The sequence below is a fragment of the Corvus brachyrhynchos genome, unplaced genomic scaffold, assembly GCF_000691975.1.
Source record: "Corvus brachyrhynchos isolate BGI_N302 unplaced genomic scaffold, ASM69197v1 scaffold31, whole genome shotgun sequence".
NCBI classification, from domain to species: domain Eukaryota; kingdom Metazoa; phylum Chordata; class Aves; order Passeriformes; family Corvidae; genus Corvus; species Corvus brachyrhynchos.
Window position 1 is genome coordinate 211,776 of NW_008236196.1, and position 18,440 is coordinate 230,215.

Genomic DNA, 18,440 nt, shown 5'->3' on the forward strand with positions numbered 1-18,440 from the left:
ATTGTTACAGTATTGGAACCGTCTGACCTGACTATGTGCTGAACTGACAGATTCAAGCATTTCCAAAACCCCTAAACCCCTCATAGTTATGGAACAGGGACATTCCCCTTTCCTCCTACCCCCCCTCCCCCCAGTAACTTTCTTCTTCTTTTAAAGCTGGAATTTGATAAATAAAGATATAAGAGGAAGGAAATCAAGCTCTTTTTTTTTTTCCTCTATTATATTTTGGCATTAGAAAATAAAGAAATAATAAAAATCCAGCATATGAAAGCACTTCACACATTCACATGAGAAATACTTGCTTCGTTTCTTGAGCTCACAACAATACCTAATTAAGTCCTTGACTTTAACAATATTAATAAAAATATTTTAGACCTCTATAGCTGTCCATCATACAGACTTAGTCAGGCACATTGCTGATCTGCCTCTGTTACTACTCTATTTTTTGATATAAACTGAATGGTAAGAATTTCACAGTATTTGCTTTCCAAGGCAAAAGATATCTCTGGATGAGGAAGCAGCTGCCCCTCTCCTAGGTTCCTTTTTCCTTTTCCACACACTCTGAGCCAACATCTTCTTCAGAAAGAGAGGTGTTAGATCTACCCGACAATCCAGCAGGGACAGCAGTACATTTCTTGTGCAAGTCAGCAGTTTTTGCTCAGAGTTTCTGACACAGTTTGCATCCTTCTCTGTATGCATCAGTATCTAATGTAAGTTCACTTTTTCCATCCACATGCTGCAAATTGTGATATGTGTAAATTGTTTCTTTATGCCCTTATTGCACATTTTTTATTTAAAATGAAACCTTTCTGAGCATACATTTGGTTACAGAATCACAGAAATAATTTGAAGGAATTTTGCACACTTTATTAATTCTAAGAAATATATACACCGCATTATGTTCCAATGTTTAAAAATATGATTCTAAAATAACACTTTAGGAATTGAATTGAACACCTTAGGATAGAGAGTTAATTAATGCATGAAGTAGGATCCCTATTACCTAATGTTGTTAAAACCTAACCTAGGCTACTCATCCAGCTTTCTCTCTAAACACCCATCACTTTTTACTGACAAGAAGAACCAGCCTAGAAAATCACATTAGATCAAGCTAATTCTTGGATTGCAAGATTAAAGGAAGATAAATTGCACTAAAAGGGACTTACATGCATAACATCAGTCACAAAACAGAGACCTACAGGAATAATCCCGTATCATTTTTAATTACACAAACAAGGTTTATCAGCAGGGGCCATTGGGCTGAATCTTCAACTAGCTTGTGTGTGTCAATGAAACTCTGATGATTTGCCCTGCATGTGTTGCAGTTAAATGTGATTCATCATGAGGCCTGATTAGACCTGTGACTGAGCTTTGGTGTGAAAGTAGCTTAGGGCAAGGGGCTGGAGTCTCTGAAGTCAGGTGTGGATTTAGGTACTGCATTGAACTGGGGCCACATGCAGACCCGCACACTATGAAATAGTTTGTCTCTACTTGATGTAGTGTCTTAAACAAAAGTGGAAATCAACAGGGCAAGCAGGTTCAGTGATCCAATAATGGATTAAAAATTTTACAGTTTGAGATAGTAAGTATGCCATAACTCCTAAAAGAAAAAGCAGGGACTTTCTCCAGATAAGGAGTTGAGATTTATTACTGTTCCTGAAAAAACCCAAATACCCAACAAAAAACCCCCACAAAAACTCAAACAAACCCTAGTGTAGTGAAATGGCTGAAATTGTGTTAACTGAGGATGAGGCAATCAAGATACCACAGGTAAGGTGACATGAAAATCAGCCCCAGAAGAAATCTGGGGGTGGACCAGGGAGAAAGGCCTATAGACACCACCAATTTAAAGGACTTTACAGGCACATTAAAAGTGTTTAAGAGGAAGAACTGAAGAGGTAGATGATGAATCACTGACTTTTTCAAATTCATTGCCTGGCAAGTTATTGTGTGCTGAGGCATTTCTCTCACAATTTATGACACTGTATTGAGAAAAGAGATGAACATAAACATGGGAGTGTGCTTCAAGTACATGGCTAATTGCTTAGATGGGCTCTCCGCTCAGTGTTTTCAGATGGAGTGAGTGCAGAATCTGCCATTTTGTCAATATATTATTTTAATTTTTCAAAAGAAAATATGAATATTTAAGTATTTCAAAAGGTAGCACTTAAAAAACATTTACATACATTTTCACAACCCACCACATAAAACTGCAAACAGCCAGAAACTGGCAACCTGCCACTCTGATGATTAATACAAGAATCAAATTAATAGCTGTCCCAGAGCATCCAGCAATTATCTTTTTCTTTTCTTCTATTAATGGTTTTTTTTCCCTTTTATGTTTGTTGTGGGTGGATAGCTTTAGATCTGTTTAACTATCCAGAGTCCTTTCCTCTCAAAAACCTTGAAAAGTTAAAACAAACTAAATAAGGAAGTCCACAGAGATGCTTTTATTGAAAATAGTGAGCTTTGGAGGTTTGTTTTAGAATATATTTAAAGCAAGCTTATTATTATCTCCACAGTAATGTATCGCCACAGCTATGTGTACAAAATAGAGAATATAAAATGATGGGTTTGCAATTTAAAAATGTGGAGCTTTTCTCTCTTTCTCTTTCTCTTTCTCTTTCTCTTTCTCTTTCTCTTTCTCTTTCTCTTTCTCTTTCTCTTTCTCTTTCTCTTTCTCTTTCTTTCTCTTTCTCTTTCTCTTTCTCTTTCTCTTTCTCTTTCTCTTTCTCTTTCTTTTTTTCACTTTCTCTTTCTTCTCTTTCTTTTTTTCTCTTTCTCTTCCTCTTCCTCTTTTCCCTCCCCTCCCCTCCCTTCCCCTCCTCTCCTCTCCTCTCCTCTCCTCTCCTCTCCTCTCCTCCCCCCTCCAGGTATTGTCGGGGACAGGAAATAGGAAGGATTGTAATTTCATCTGTTCTCTTTCTCTGTTACAGACCTTTACTCTACAACTAAACTTCAAGTAAATTACAATATCTGATTTTAATCCTACACTAATAAGATATAACCCTAACCAAAACTGTGAATCAGAGCAACTTCAAGTGTTGTGAGGTATGGAAAATAATTGTCACATTTGGCCTCTTGTGTTTTATAATGAGATCAACCAAATTCCACAAGATAATGGAAAATACAGAATTTGGATGAAGTTTTTGCAATTTGTACCCAGTCTCTTCCATAATTACTAACACTGCAAAGTTAGTGAAAGTACCCCAATCTATGAAGTAACATACCAGCTCTTAACTTTTAGAGGCCTCCCTACTCATCTTTCTCTTGGTATGCTATGCTACTATTACATAAAGGTATTATAAATAAGATAATGTAAAAATAACATTTTGTAGCACTAAGTTCCTCTCCTCTATGATCAACTTTCCTCAGAATAATCCTGCAGTTATAGGATTATGCCAGCAAAACATAATACATAAAAAAATTGTAGCAAAAAATTAGCTAAAATACAATTTGATTAATCTTAAGGTAGACGCTATTCTTTTCCTCTATTCGTAACTAAAAGCAAGCTCTTTAGTAACAGAAGCCCTTTTAAAAAGGCATTCTAGGGATATCATATGAGAACGAATTTAATGTTAAAAAATAATTAGAACAACTTAATTACCTGTAGCATATCAGCTGTCAGAACTCGTTGGTGTGCCTAACCCTTAATTAGCAATGAGTTATGATTGATTAATGAACCCAAAGAGGTTTAAACGCAGGCTGTGTAAAGGGTATTAAAAAAAATACAAGGCTTTCACAGACTAGTTAACCTCTCAGACATGCAGCTTTCATTTTGATATTTTCAGAGGTCAAAGGACATCCCAGCTGCTTTTCTGGCAGAGCTTTTTATTTAGACAACCAACAAGCAGGAAAGAGTAAGGAAAAGTTTATTAGAATCTGGTAATTAATAAAGTCTGCATATATATATTCTCATTAGCCTGAAAATTAATTTATTGCAGAATCATGTTGTCATAAGTAACATTGGATAACATTTCAAATTCTTTTAGACTTTGGGGTTTGGGGTTCTTTTTCCTGTTTTTTTCTTTGGAGTTAAATTTCTGAGACATGCATTTATTTCATAGGCTCAGAAGTATGCATAACATGGTTCTTAATTTAAGCATTAAGCCACTGACATGAGTAAATTGTGTTGTACAGCCATTTGCCCCAGTCTGGCAGTTTTCATTCTTCAAGCCCAGAAAAGGATTCAGGAGGACACTATCTGAGGTGGTCAGTCTATCTCAAAAAGAAGGTGGCAGCAGAAAAAGAAGGTATAAATTACGCAGCAGAAATGAACAGAGGCGATAATACGGATTTGTTGGAACAGAAAATGCCCATGTTTTTCAACCAAATGACAAAGGCCTGGTGGAGTGCATTGGGTTAGCAAGCATAGTCCCAGAAGTGATGTCCTTGCAAAGGGGTGCTTACAGCTTCCTCTGTGACCTAACAGAATCTATCAGTGGCCAGTTTGAATACGGACAATTCTCTAAGCCACTTAAATTCTGACCACCTCTGTGATCGACACTTAAGAATAGTAAACCCCGAGGCAGCGGGCCAGAGCAGCTCGACTTCCCCCCCCCTCCATTGCGGCCAAGATTTCAGCAAAGCGGCACCTCTGTCCGGCAGAGGTCAGGTGACCAACAGCTGACCAACATCGATAAGCCACACAGCTGCCAGGCCGAGGTGAGATTAACCCTTTTTATTGCTGTGAAGAGCTGAAAACCTGAGGGAAGAGAGAGAGGAGATGCTTAAAGCTGAAATTCTGTTGTGAAGCTATGATATATCAGAGTATCCTGTTGTAATTTCATGAAGATATGGGGGGTGGAGTGTTCAACTCGTGAGCAAAAGCACCTGCGCTGAGATAGGCAGATGCTGACGCAGCTGTAATTTCATGAGGAGTTTGGACAGGGAGAGATGAACCAGATGAGGACTTTTGCTCCAAACGGGAAAGGAGAAAACCTCAGTCCCTAGAGATGAACCAGATGAGGACTTTTGCTCCAAATGGGAAAGGAGAAAACCTCAGTTCCTAGAGATGCTCCCAGAGATAGTCCTAACGATGAAGATGATGAAGACCCTTTGCTCCCAGGGAAGGAGAAGGGCCTCTGTTTTTGTTTCTGAACGGCTCAACCTTAAAATTGTACCCCAAAAAACTTCAAGAGTGGACCCTCGAAAGCAGTTGCGGGAAAAGCTGCAAGTCGGGGGAAAGGACTCACACGCAGGCAGAGAGACTCCTCTTCCTAAATGGACTGCACAATATTTGGAAGTGGGCGGCTGTCTCGTTGTGATACTGTTTTCATAGCATGAGCAAGAAGAGACTTCTCTTTCTAAATGGACTGAACAAGGTTATTATGGAAGTGGTAAACAGACTGAACATCTTAAGGGTTGTCTTTTTACATTGTCAGTGGGAGAAGGGAGGAAGGTGGGGGGAGGAGGAGAGTTCTGAAGGTGTGGTATGATTTTTTTTTTCTTCTTTTAGGTCTGTTAATAAACTTCTTTATATTCTTTCAAGTTTGGTGCCTGCTTTGTGTTTCTCCTAATTCTTATCTCACAGAAGATAAACAGTAATGAGTATCTTGGACCAAACCACTACATGGAGTCAATCAAACTAAGTGTGTTAGACTCAGTTTGAGGATTTACAGATAATTTTGAATGGTTGTTCCACATGTAAATCCAGGACCCCATATTTTTGGTTGTTCCAAAGAATGAATAAACAAACCAGGGATCATTACCTGTAAGTGGAAGTGATATACATGTAAGGTAGAAGAGATGGCAGGATACTTAATATTTAATGTAATTTTTTCCTAAGGTCATAGTGTTAGCTGCTGGTTGAGGATATCTTCTGTTGCTTTCATTATTGCTAACTCTTGGTGGCAAACAGATCACCAAACCAAATTTAAAATCATCATGTAAATAGAGGAAGACAAGCCCTAACATTACACTAGTTAGCTAGCTTGAGGTAATAAGTTTTGCAAAGCCATAGAGATATTATAATATAAAACATATTGCAACTGCAGTACAAGTAAAAAATCAGACCAGTGAAACCATGACTCATTCCTCTGAATATTCATGATTTCATGCTTCCTATAAGCCTATCTGCTTAAAAATCTTGGTAGAAAAAAATTATTTGTGGAAAGTAATGTTAAAACAATAAGAAGAGTCAAATCCATATAATTAGATATTGGTCCACTTTTGTTCAGCCATCGACCTTTTCACTATCCCATCACTTAGGATAACAAAGCATTCATTATCTCCATATGATTTCACAATTTTTTTCTTGGTTCTCTGAAACTTGGTGATTTTCATCTTTCATCAGTGATTTGACATTGCCCCATAGTTTTGGTTACAATTGCTTCCATGGGTAGCTTCCGTGGGAGCCTAAATATGAGGTACTGTGATTAGTACCTTTTTCTTCATCTGGGAATGTCTTTAAATGCTTTAGTGGTGGGAAAATATTCATTTCCTGATGTCAATATATTTTAATATATAAATCCAAGACAAAATGGAAAATTGCGAAACGTGTCTCTGAGTGTCACCATTCACACTGTTACCACTGAGCTCTTCCTCACTTGTATTAGTGTTTTTGTCAAAATTATTTTCTAGATCATTTTTTGGCCTTTGATAGATTATTAATGGCAAAATATTTTGCCACTGTACTTCTGTGAGTTATTTTAGAGTCTTTTAGGCTTTGAGAATACCATCCATTAGAACCTGAGATTGACTATTTTCATATTTCCAAGTGACTTAGGCAAGTTTGCAAAACTGTTTTTGACTAATAATTTAGGAAACTTTGGACAACACAGTTCATAAATACACAAAGCTGCTGAAATATACCCAGTCTCAGAAGAGAAATGGTGAAGTACAAGGGTTTTGTTTTTACCTTACAGTGGTTGTAAAAGAAATTTCTGCAACTTTAATAAACACATCACAGCACAAAGTAAACAAAGCAAGCTTTTTTCTTTAATGAGAAAATCAGGCTGCATAAGAGGATATTACATTGATTTAAATGCAGATAGCAAAACATGGGCATACATCATCAATCAATCTTAAGTTAGACATATTCTTGAAGGCCTGAAACTTTTTTTTAAAATAAATTAGGTAAGATCTCAAATAAAGAAATACAGCCATTGTCTCTCACCTTCCCTTTGGCTACAGAGTGGTCACATTTACACAACACACAGCAAGGATGGCCACTAACATTTTGTAGTACAAGAGAGACAAGATTTTATTTGGCTGATTTCTCACAGAAAAGCTTAATAAACTCCAGCTTCTGTCCCTCAGAACTGTCTTTTATTCATTTTTGAGATGAAGAGTAAAAATAAGGAGGCTAAACATCAACTTCTTATCCATGTATCTAAATTAGCATTTTTGTAGGAAAGCCAAAGCTATTAATACAAATATGATGCATAATACTAACAGCTTTGCACACTAAAACTATGGACATATGTGAAAAACAAATATGGCCAAATTCTGACCCCAGGTAGACTCCTACAGTCCCATTAAACTTAATAGTTCTCTATGGGTGTAAGGATGGCAGGGTCTACATTGTAACCAGAATCATTGTCAGAGCTCCTCAGCTGGTGAGGAATGAAATAGGGAATGTTTCCTGTGCTTGGTGAAAACTCTATGGAACAACACTATGGAATAACACCTGTCTGGAAAAACAAATCCTACAGTTCATTTTTAATCTTTTAATAATTTTTAATCTTTTAATCTTTTCAATAATTTTAAATTTCAACACCTTGCACATGTTCAAGCATGCCATGTCACTCTGTCCCCGGCCCTGCTGGTGGGAGGAGGAGCGTCCTGGGACTATGGGTGGTGCCACATTGGTGCTCAGGCAGAGCATTTTCAAATTACATTTTCAAATTACATTTTCAATGAACAACATATCCCTTTGTTAGAGCAGTTTCCACTGAGAGAACTACATCTCAATAAAGGACGTAAAGCTATGGATATCCTGTGGGATTTGGAAGTGTTTTTCAAGCCTAAGGCCTGGAGAGTCAATTATTTCAGTGTGGGAGGAGACATGGATATTTGTACGTGATTGGTGTCAGGGGCTCTAGGTTGAAAGTTTTTGTCACTAGCACCTGTATTAACTTTAGCAGTGCAGATATTATGGTGTATACTTGTACAGGCAGAAACCTCCCCACGACACCATTCAGCAATTACAGTGATGTACATCTGGGTGCAGCAGGTATGCCTGATGTTTCCTTCACAACTTTGTTGGAGAAGACTGCAGCTGTATCGGTTCTGGTTTCTGGTTGGTAATTCTGGGTGACATCTGATCCAGCTGGATTCTGCCCTCCCTGTCAGCTTGAAAAATGACAAGAGAGAGTGGAGAGTCCCTACTGTCATTCAAGGAAATACATGGCATCTGCTCTTGTTCATAGTCCAGTTTCTGTTTGGTACTTGTATACCCATCAGTTTCTGCAAAATGTCCATGTTTTGTCTTCTAGAACAATTTGGTACCGATGCCCCATTCTGTATCTGCATGTTTTCTTAATCTGCATGTTTAGCAGACATGGTTATGCATTTGACATCCACAGTGTGGATGTACCATCGATGTCTCACATAGGTGCAGAGGGGTGTTAAGGTGGCTAGTGCAGTTACAGTTTATCAGTTATAGTCTATTATTTATAGTTTAATTGATCCTTTCAGATGGGCTGAAGTTTGCTACTCAATCCTCTCTCTCCAGGTTGACTTAAAGCAAAAGTGAAAATACAGTGTCCTTTACCAAATATTAAAATACCTGACATTTGTCCTGCTCCAAAACCCATTGATTTTCAAACTCTAGTCTCTCAGAAGCTCAGAGAGTTAAATCTCCCTGATTTATTTTGAGTAGAGCAGCTGACAATTTAAACCTTTGTTAACTCAGAAACTTATATATTTTTGCTTTATTTTTTGCTGCTCTAACATATATACATTTCTTTTCATATTCTGTTATTCAATTTTCATTTATTTTTATCTTTTTAAAACCAAAATATTCAAACGTATTTGACACGTCAATAAGAAGAAAAACAGTTTCTCTGAAACTTGCTGCCATTCCAGACATCTCTATGGACAATTTTTCTGTCTTGGTAAGCCTCTTAATTTCTCAGTTCTTTGCATGTAAATAGGGCTTATGCATCTGTCCTCCTTCACATTGTACCTTGTTTATTTAAAGTCTCAGGGTCAATGGGTACATTTTATTAGGGATTTGTACAGTCCATGGTGCAAGAGGATAGGGCATTGCCTATAACCTCTAGGTAGTCTTATAATGCAGGACTAAGTAATATATAAAATTTATACTAGTTGTTATAAAATATTCTAGATTTTCATTACTGTAAAGCTCAGGAGGCCAATACAAAAACTGGAGAGTGCTGCAAAGCAATATGCCAGAGAAAAAAAGATGTTCTGGTAAAGCTGGTATACCCTTGAGAGAGGAGCCTCTGAGTGTGTGAGTTTTTCCATTTTGGGGGGGGAGACACATTTCAGCTGTGCTGTCATTGTTATGATTCCCATTTGAAGCCAAGGAATATTGGAATGACTAAGAATATATATATATATACACATATTTATCATCTTGAACCAAATTTAAAGAGGTTTAATTTTATGTCATTAATCCCAAGTCCCTTTGCACGTAAGTAAAGTTAGTGTGGAGAGACCACCCGGTGGTTGAACCAGGCTGCTGATATTGGTACTTTGTTCAGGGAAGTCCAATCACCACATGAATGGATTTCATTCCTTTTTTTTTATTATTTTTTTTCTGTGGGGAAGAGCAATTTATGCATGCTTGTGACAAATTCGATGCTGTGCTGAAAAGCAGCCCACTGAGAGATTTGGTATCGCAATGGGAAAAGCAGAGAAGAGAGATCTATAACAAAGAGACTGAAAGGCTGTGTAATTGAAAGTAAGATGATGAATGAAGAGAAAGGCAAATAATGCATATTTGGAATACAGGCATAAAGCTCATCTGGAAAGGAAGAGGGGAACAGAAAATCAAGGGATAAGATATAGCTGAGCCTTAAGGATTCAGGTATGCTTAGCTCCTGGGGATCCTGAGCACCAAAAAAGAAGCAGGAGTGATATGGAAGAAAGCATTCAGCAACTGTTTACATCTCTAGCTGTCTTAGGCCCTGAGATGCCAATATGAAGAGAAATGCAGCAGTGGCACAGAGAGCCCTGCTCCTCTACCCTCTCCCCGAAACTGTGGGATGGATTCTGCAGCTGCAGGGGCAGGAGTCAGCAGAGCATCATGGGCCCACTCTTCTCCAGCAAAACAAAGAGATATAAAGCAATGCAAAGGGGGTAGTAAAACTGCTATTTACAGCTATTTAACAAACTGCTCCCCAAATGATACTTGTCTCATACAGATGTAAATAGAACGCTGACTTATATTATGCTGCACTGAAGAAGGCAATGCAAACAATCCCATGTAATTGCTAACTCTAAGTTGAAACACTCTATGCCATAAATTCTATCCATTTTTACTGCAGTTACTGGGTGTGCTGATGCTGACCACAACATTTTCCAGGGTTCTGTTTGTATTAAGGATCCCCCCTGGATTTCACTGAATTATGTGGCTAACACAGCTTTGAGAGAACCATTACTTGAGTGCTTGGAGGCATCAGTTAATTTTTGAAGTCTGTCATAGGGATAAAAAATACTAAATAATCATGGAATATTCTATTTGATTTTAAGGTATTTTCCCTTCTCTAATACAATCTGCTTGTATTCCTCTTTTTTGTTAAACATATAAATGACTTATTCCAGGCTGACCCTCATAAAATTTCTTTAATATTCACAGTAAAATCTCTGATGGCATATCACCTCCCTTGTCAGCAGTTCCATGGGTACCAGTGCTGAAAAAACTTTGCCCATCAGTACCAGGACATGGCCAGGAAAGGCTGAATCTGAAGAGCTCTGAGCATCTTCTGCTCCTGGGGGCACCCATGGGCTTCACAGAAGATTTTGTTGTGTTTATCCCTTTGGATTCAGGGTCTTACTCTGCACAGAGTATTCCCATTGAAGGCAGTGTGAGCTATTCACCAACACACTGAAAGCCCATCTCTTCACTTACCTGATGGTAAAGTGTAAGGTACCACACTGAAGCCTGTGAGCTACATGAGCTTAGGTAGAGAGTAGGTGGAAATGTGAGTAGAAGTGGGATTCCTGGGATGGTTAGCAAGATGCAATCATAATTTTTCTTAAAAGCAGACTTCTGGTATTTATGTATTTATTCAACTTCAGATGTACAATAATGAAGGAAAGGTAAGTTTTGCTACTATAACTACTGTAAAGTGCTGTAACTTCTTCAATATGTCTGATAAGTGTTCTGGTGGTTTGCTTCCAGCACTGCATGTAGTTAGATTAAGGCATGTCTCTCATTTGGCAAGGATGTGTGAAATTGTTCATGATAACCTCTGCAGGGACTTCAGAGAACAGAACGGCTGCAACTTACAGGAGGAAATTTACTTCCTCCAAAGAAGTTTTTCTGAGCTATTTTGTCTGATAAAAGGTGTATGTTTTACAGTGCACTCCTGCCCCCATATGAACGTTTTTGTCACTATAACAATGGAATATAAAACTTTCTGTACATCTTGTAATCAGTGTAATTTATTTATTTGACAAAAATCAATGCTGATTCATAGCTGTTGAGTATCTGATATTTTTCTTTTGTAAAAATATTGTAGAGTTTCAATTAACCACAATAACTCTACCGTTGCTTCCCCTCTTTCATTTCCTTTGGCTTCTTTCCTCTTCCTTCTCCCCCATGGAAAGCAAACACACATATCAAGAAACAAAAATGGTAGTTTTTAAACATGGGGCTAGACCTCTGTGTCACAGAGCTCTGACACTTCCAATAGATGTGTTCCTGTAGTTGTTTACATCCTGAATGTTCCCTCTGTAAGAACACATAAAGAGCAGTGGGTTTATTGCGTGTGTGTGTGTGTGAACAACATAGAACAGTACTTATGTTAAAATAAAAGAAAAAGTAAAAGGATAAAGAACATCACAGGCTTAGAGTAGACAAGGATGTGTCATCAGTATTTCCCAAAGAGTAAGTTTGAGGTAATCATATAAGTAACATTTTAATAATTTTCTGGAAGTGGAACATAAGCAAATACTTCTGTATGAATACCCACACACTCTCCCCACCTCACACAGTATCTCTGATAATGAAACAAAAGATTGTTTCTTAAATGCTCTTCCCAAGCTGAGACCTCGTGACTCAGTCCTTCAGTGTTTTACCATCTTGCATTTGTTCAACAGTGAAGCCAATTATTGTCTAGCTCCATGACTTCTTACTGTCTTTTATAGATCTTTTGTAGATTTTATTGCTCTGCATGTGTAATATCCTTCACATCCATGTCTCTGTGAAAGACCAAACAGGAAATTGCTAATAGAAATTTGAAGGATAGCAGTGCACATATAAATGAAATGACTCTTTTTACTGGACAATTAAGGCTGAATAAATACATTGAATTTTTTTTTTAAAAAATAGGTAAAGAAATTATTGTCTAACAAGTATTACCATACCTTATATACAGAAATACAAGACAAATTGGCCTTAAATGCACATATTTATGTATGAACCTAAAGCTAATAATACTTTAAGGTTTTTGACAGAGTTTTCAGAGATGGCAAAATCCATATTTCATCTTTTTGTCATTTGACCCTAAGCTCTGTCTAGATAGTGTCAGCCTTTACTCGTGTTTACCATGTTCAGGTTCTGCTGGGTGGTTGCAGGCGTGAACAACAGGCAGTGTCCCTGCAGGCTGCTGACTGGGTGCACACCTGAAGACACCTCCAAAACTCATTGTGAGCTAGTGGTAGGAAGCAATGCATCCTGAAGTGATGGCAGATTATCTTACAAATACAGACAGGAGCTGCCTATCAAAAAATGTGTATGCTTGCAAAGGAAGTTCAACAGTGACTTAACAGATTTTGCTCTAATGACATTATTTTCTTTCCTTGAAAATTTTGTATTGTCACAATTTTCTCATTAAATATTTCATTTCAATGGTATTAATATAAGGTTGATTTATCAGCAGTTTTGTATTGCTAAAGAATTTCCAAATGTTCTATTTTTTTCTGAGGAAGACTTTTTGTTTTAAAAATTGATTTTCACTGGTTTTGAAATAACACTGGAAGCAGTGTATTTATAATATTCAAAGTGCATAATTTAAGCAGATTTATAAATTTTTATTATATTCAAGAATATAATATATTCGGGAATATATGAGATTATTAGTTGCATATAATGAAACACATATTTCTCCCTTGGTTTAGGTAGAAATAAAACTGGATTACTTAAAGATCTAATCAGACCAGAAAATAGAAACAATACCAAGAGATGTGGGTAAATAATTGAAGTGCATAGTAGGACTGATTTTCTTTCTATGAGGAAAATGTAGATATAGTAGTCTCAATGAAAAAAATTAATTAAGATGTGTTTCATTTAATTGCTTTTAATATTAATAGAAAGGTCTAATTGGAAAACTTCAAAAGGAAAAAAAGCCAGCTGAAAGAAGATTAGGTAGAAAGAAAATAAAGTGTTTCAAGAAACAAAAAACTTTCCTTCTAAAAGACTATTAAAAACACCAACAATCCTATGCTCTTCACATTTTGTTTAAACCTCTTTTCAAGGAGCTTGAAAATCTAAAATATTGCTCTAAAAATGAAGAATATTTTCACTTGTTCAGGGAATTCATTCTGTTCAGCTTGGTTTTTTGCTGAAATTTTTTCTTTTATATGTATGAAAGTACTGTGAAGATGATAAAAAAACCTATCAAATCAAAAGAGAAAACAGAAAAATGTTCTCTGAGTTATATTAAATTGTAACAAATGCCTATAAAAGATGCATATCACTACAGGAAAGAGAGCATTGTTTATTATGCCTGCCATTTTTGCATCATCAGAGGGCCTATGCCCCTTAAATCATATTATCTGCAATATTTGCACATTGATCAGTCATGTCCAGAAAATGCTGCGGTGTACAGGTTGGAAAGATAATTTTCTACTGCTTTTTATTAATCCTTGTATGATAGCCTGTTACTTGTTATAATTCCATCAGAACAAATCCTTCATCTATTATTGATGCCAATATAATTTCTACCCTTTGTACATTTCTTCTTCAGAATTTGAAAGAATATGTGCCTAGCTTGCAACACCCCTAGTTCTTAGATAATATTAACTAGGGAGTAATAGTGCTGCCAAAATGCTGCAATAATGGTCTGGTTGAAGATACAGGAATAAGGACTGTGGCACTTGGCTTCTGACAATAATTGCAAATCTGAAGAGTAAATTTACTACTACGAGCAGATATTCGTGCTAATCCATCTGAAAGACACTTCGTGAGATGGAGTTTTAAATGTATTCCTTCATCTATTTTTACTTCAGTCCTCGAAGTAAGCCTGTGATTTCTTTTGGGCACTATTTTTAAAGCTTGCCCAGAAAGACAGGCAAATTTTATCCATATTTTAGCACACAATGTTTTCTATTTTTTTTTTTTTACTTATCTACTGCTTTTTTTTAAAAACCACATACAACAATTAGTACTTTGTTTAATTTGGAAATGTTATACTAATACATATTAAATCAAATACTTCAAAACACTACTATGTCTACAAAAAATGTTTCTGAGAAAGATATTGCACTGCTAGAATAACTTTGTGGCAATAACAGTGCTGGCTTAACAAGGGGATTCAATGGTCTTAAAGGTCATTTTCCAACTAAATGATTCTACAATCCTACCTCTTGCCCAGGTCAAATATGCAGCTGCTGATTCTAACACAAGGAATGCCTGGTGGCACTGTGTGTGGTTCCATTATTAGAAAAAAATGTAGGAAAAATTGTTCTCTGCGGGAAGGCAGTTTACTTTATTCTCTGCATTATATTACGAGGATATGAATCTGTCATGACTGAGAATTCCTCCTAACAGGTGATTTGACTGCATACTTAAATCGACACTCTTTGTGAAAAGAAATTGGAAGTACTTCTACAAACCACAGAGCAAATACTTGAATTCATCAGTCAGCTTTTGTTCAGTTCCTACTCAGGCATATCTTGTGTTCAAATTGATTTTGTTTAATGAGTGACTGGAATTGACCACAGAATTCAGGATAGTTCTATCCCAGAGTGGATTTCAGCTTGGAATGCTCTTAAATTAAAGCAAAACTGTTTAAATGACATCACAGACCATGGGTTTTTGGTATCATTCCTGCAAAATGAAAGAAAGTATGCACCGATATGAGATGATGGTTGTAAAATAAAACGCAGTTCCATGTGTCTGAGTGAGATGAAAATACACTTTTTTTCCCCGAAGTGAATGAAAATAGTTTATCCAGAGATCAATATGAACCATAAACAACAATAAAAGATCCTCTATGTGTCTGCTGCTACTGAATGAATGCCAACACCCAATGAATCTGTTGCTTCTTTTACATTTCCGTGCTTAATGTAATGACAAGTGAAGGATAAGACTAAATACATCTAGTTACCAATGAGAAAAGATATTGGAATTTTTGCCAAAATGAAAGAGAAAAGAAATACAAAAATGAATATATAAACCCAAACCAAATGATGATCTTTTTCTTTATTTTAGTGATGTTCTGTGAATCTGTGGTGGTGTCATAAAGGCTTAGCATTATGTAGCCTGTAACATGATGTGCTGGAATCTTGACCTCTGTCATCACCCACTTTGCAGAGGATTCGGTGGATGAAGAATGAATGGACAAAAGTAATTACAAAATTATATACAAAATATTACAAATAAAAGCCTTGATAATCTCACATTAAAAAACTTGGTCCCCCAGATAACTGGTCTGCCATTGTCTTCCTAACTTACAGTTTCAGCTACCATTTAATCTCCAAACCATTTAAGCTAGTGACATTTGAATACAGTTTGAGTTGCTCCTGCAAATATGGCTTCAAAGAAAGCCTAGTGTCTATTTCAAAAGCAAGTCGTATGAATACAACTTGCAAACTTGATGCTCAAAGAAGGAAATAGTATGGTGCATTTGGTCAAATTAAAGCTCTGGAAACTTTGCATTTACAGTATTACTTTGAGATAGAACTGATATTTCAGAAGTTTCTAACCAGATCAAAGTTCTCTAAACCAAGTGGGATTTCATCTTTTTTTAACCAACTAGAAAATGACTGCACTTTCTTTTTACAGGTGTGTTTCTTATGAAATTACCCTGTGGGGAGGAATGGGTTAAAAGCTGAAGACTGGTAAATAGGATTGTAAATATGCTCAAGTGACCTTATAGCTGGGAATAATCCTTGGTAAACAGGTGTGGGCAGCAGGCCGGTGATCCCCTAGCAGGAATTGAGTTTAATGGTGACTGTATTTTCAACTCTGCCATGGTGTTACTTTGGGGATCCTATGGTTAGCATGATAATGGCAAAAAATTCACTCTCTGTGAAGAGTTCGCCTGTCTGTTGTGACTCGCACACACCCCAATATAGTTTTATGCCTTTATTTTCATTTACATAAAACACTAGCATAAATATTATAGATTACAGAAAAACATTGAAATTAAACGGTTTTTTCCAACATAAATATTCCATTTTGTTGAAAAAAGCTATTTTTTTTTGCAGGAGGAAGCTATGATGTATGACTTTATTTAACTAGAACGCACTATGTCAGCTTATACATAATTTTTGGCATTGGTCTGTCTAAAGCGCTGGATTTAGATTAAGATACAGAAGGTGTGTTTTGCAAAAGATAGGTCTACTCACTTTAAGTTTAATTGTAAATGTTTTATCTCTTAGGCATCTGAGATATTTAGCCTTTGCCTTAGCACACAGCAAAAATGCAAAAGCAATATATTTAGCTCTGCATAATGCCCATCTATCTCATACTGACCTGGAAAAGGTAGTGCTCAAAAGCTAAACATTCATGTTTAGACTAGCAGTATGTATGCAGTAGTAACACTGGTATGGCATGGGTAGCATGAATCTTACTCCAAGAAAATATCTTGAAACGGGAGAGAATTTATCTGAATGTGTTTAGTGACAAACAAACTCCATAATTGTCAGGATCCTCTTATAAAAGCCCAGTCTAACTATTCTGTGCCTATACCTTCAAGGAACAAATGAGAATTAATCCAATATTCAGCTACACAGTATATGGAAAGTAGTCAGGGATGTTAAAATTGATTCAATCAGGTGTAATAAAAGAGAAGAATTGCACAAAATTTGATGATTGGCCAAACAATCAGGTCTGCTTAGCCAGTTTTCTTGATGCAGATTGAATCAAGTATCATTCTACACCGAAAAGGGACAAAATCTTAAAAAGGTGTGCCACTGAACTAAATCCGTGGTGTACTGCTGCACTATCATGACCTGCAGCTGCCAGAAATCTACCATATCACATTGCAAGAAGGTATGCATGGACATGTATGTAAAAACAATGTTTATTTGCCATTTCTATATCAAGCAGCATTAAATAGTCAATGTTCATGTCAGTCTTCTCAGTTGTTCCATTTGAAAGGCAAGCTAACAATTGAAACAAATGGTCTTTATTGGTTTTAACGTGTTTGCTGTTTCAGAGAGAATAATAAATAGCCAATGAAAAAATGCTTTTATCTATAGAGCCCTGTTACATACATGACTGCTGAAATAATACCATAATGGTGTTAATATTACACCTATTACAACTGAAAACACCACTTGTGCTTTGGAAGAATTTCTTCCTCCTAAGTATATTGGAAAAAAGCTACACAAGACTGAAAGGTTTAATGTAGGCTTGTCCAGGAGACGCTAATTTTTCTTACAGTTTTAGAGGTTTGTGGAGGGGAGGAAGGAAAAAAAAAGAAAAAAAAAATCCATAAAGCTTTTATTGAACTGAACAGAAATATTCCTCATCGGATTAAAGCCGGACTATATACTTCAAGCTCTGCAGGTTAAGCAGACTTGGCCCATGACTCATATTTGATGGAAGACTGGGAAGCAATTCAAAACTTAGCACTGAACTAAGAGGCTATACATTATGCATCTAGGACTCAAACAGGGAGCAAGAAGCTGCTAGACATCAAAGAGGAAAAAGAATCCAGTCATCTAATCATCTAAAAGATGAATCTGTGTCTTGCATGTCAAGCATGTTAGAGAGATGTCACTAAAGTAGCTCAGAAGTGCATTTTTGCTTTATTCTCAAATGACATTGCCTGAAATATCACTGAAGCGTGAAATATTAATAAAGTTACTGACATGATGTCCATTTCAGACAAGATTGCGAGGGAAGGATAGAAAGCATTATCCTAGTGTCTCTAATCAGGAATTTAAGAGTGGCTATTTTACATTTTACATGTTCCTTTAGCCTGGCATAATGTGCTGTGTGAGTTTTTCAGGTTTTTGGCTTGAGAAGAGTCCCCAGTGAACTGTTTGTCCTGCACAAGCAGAACTAGTAGATTAAATGCAGTCTGGGGCCAGAGCATGTGTGTGTGAATTCTTCAAAGTTGAAGAAAGACTCT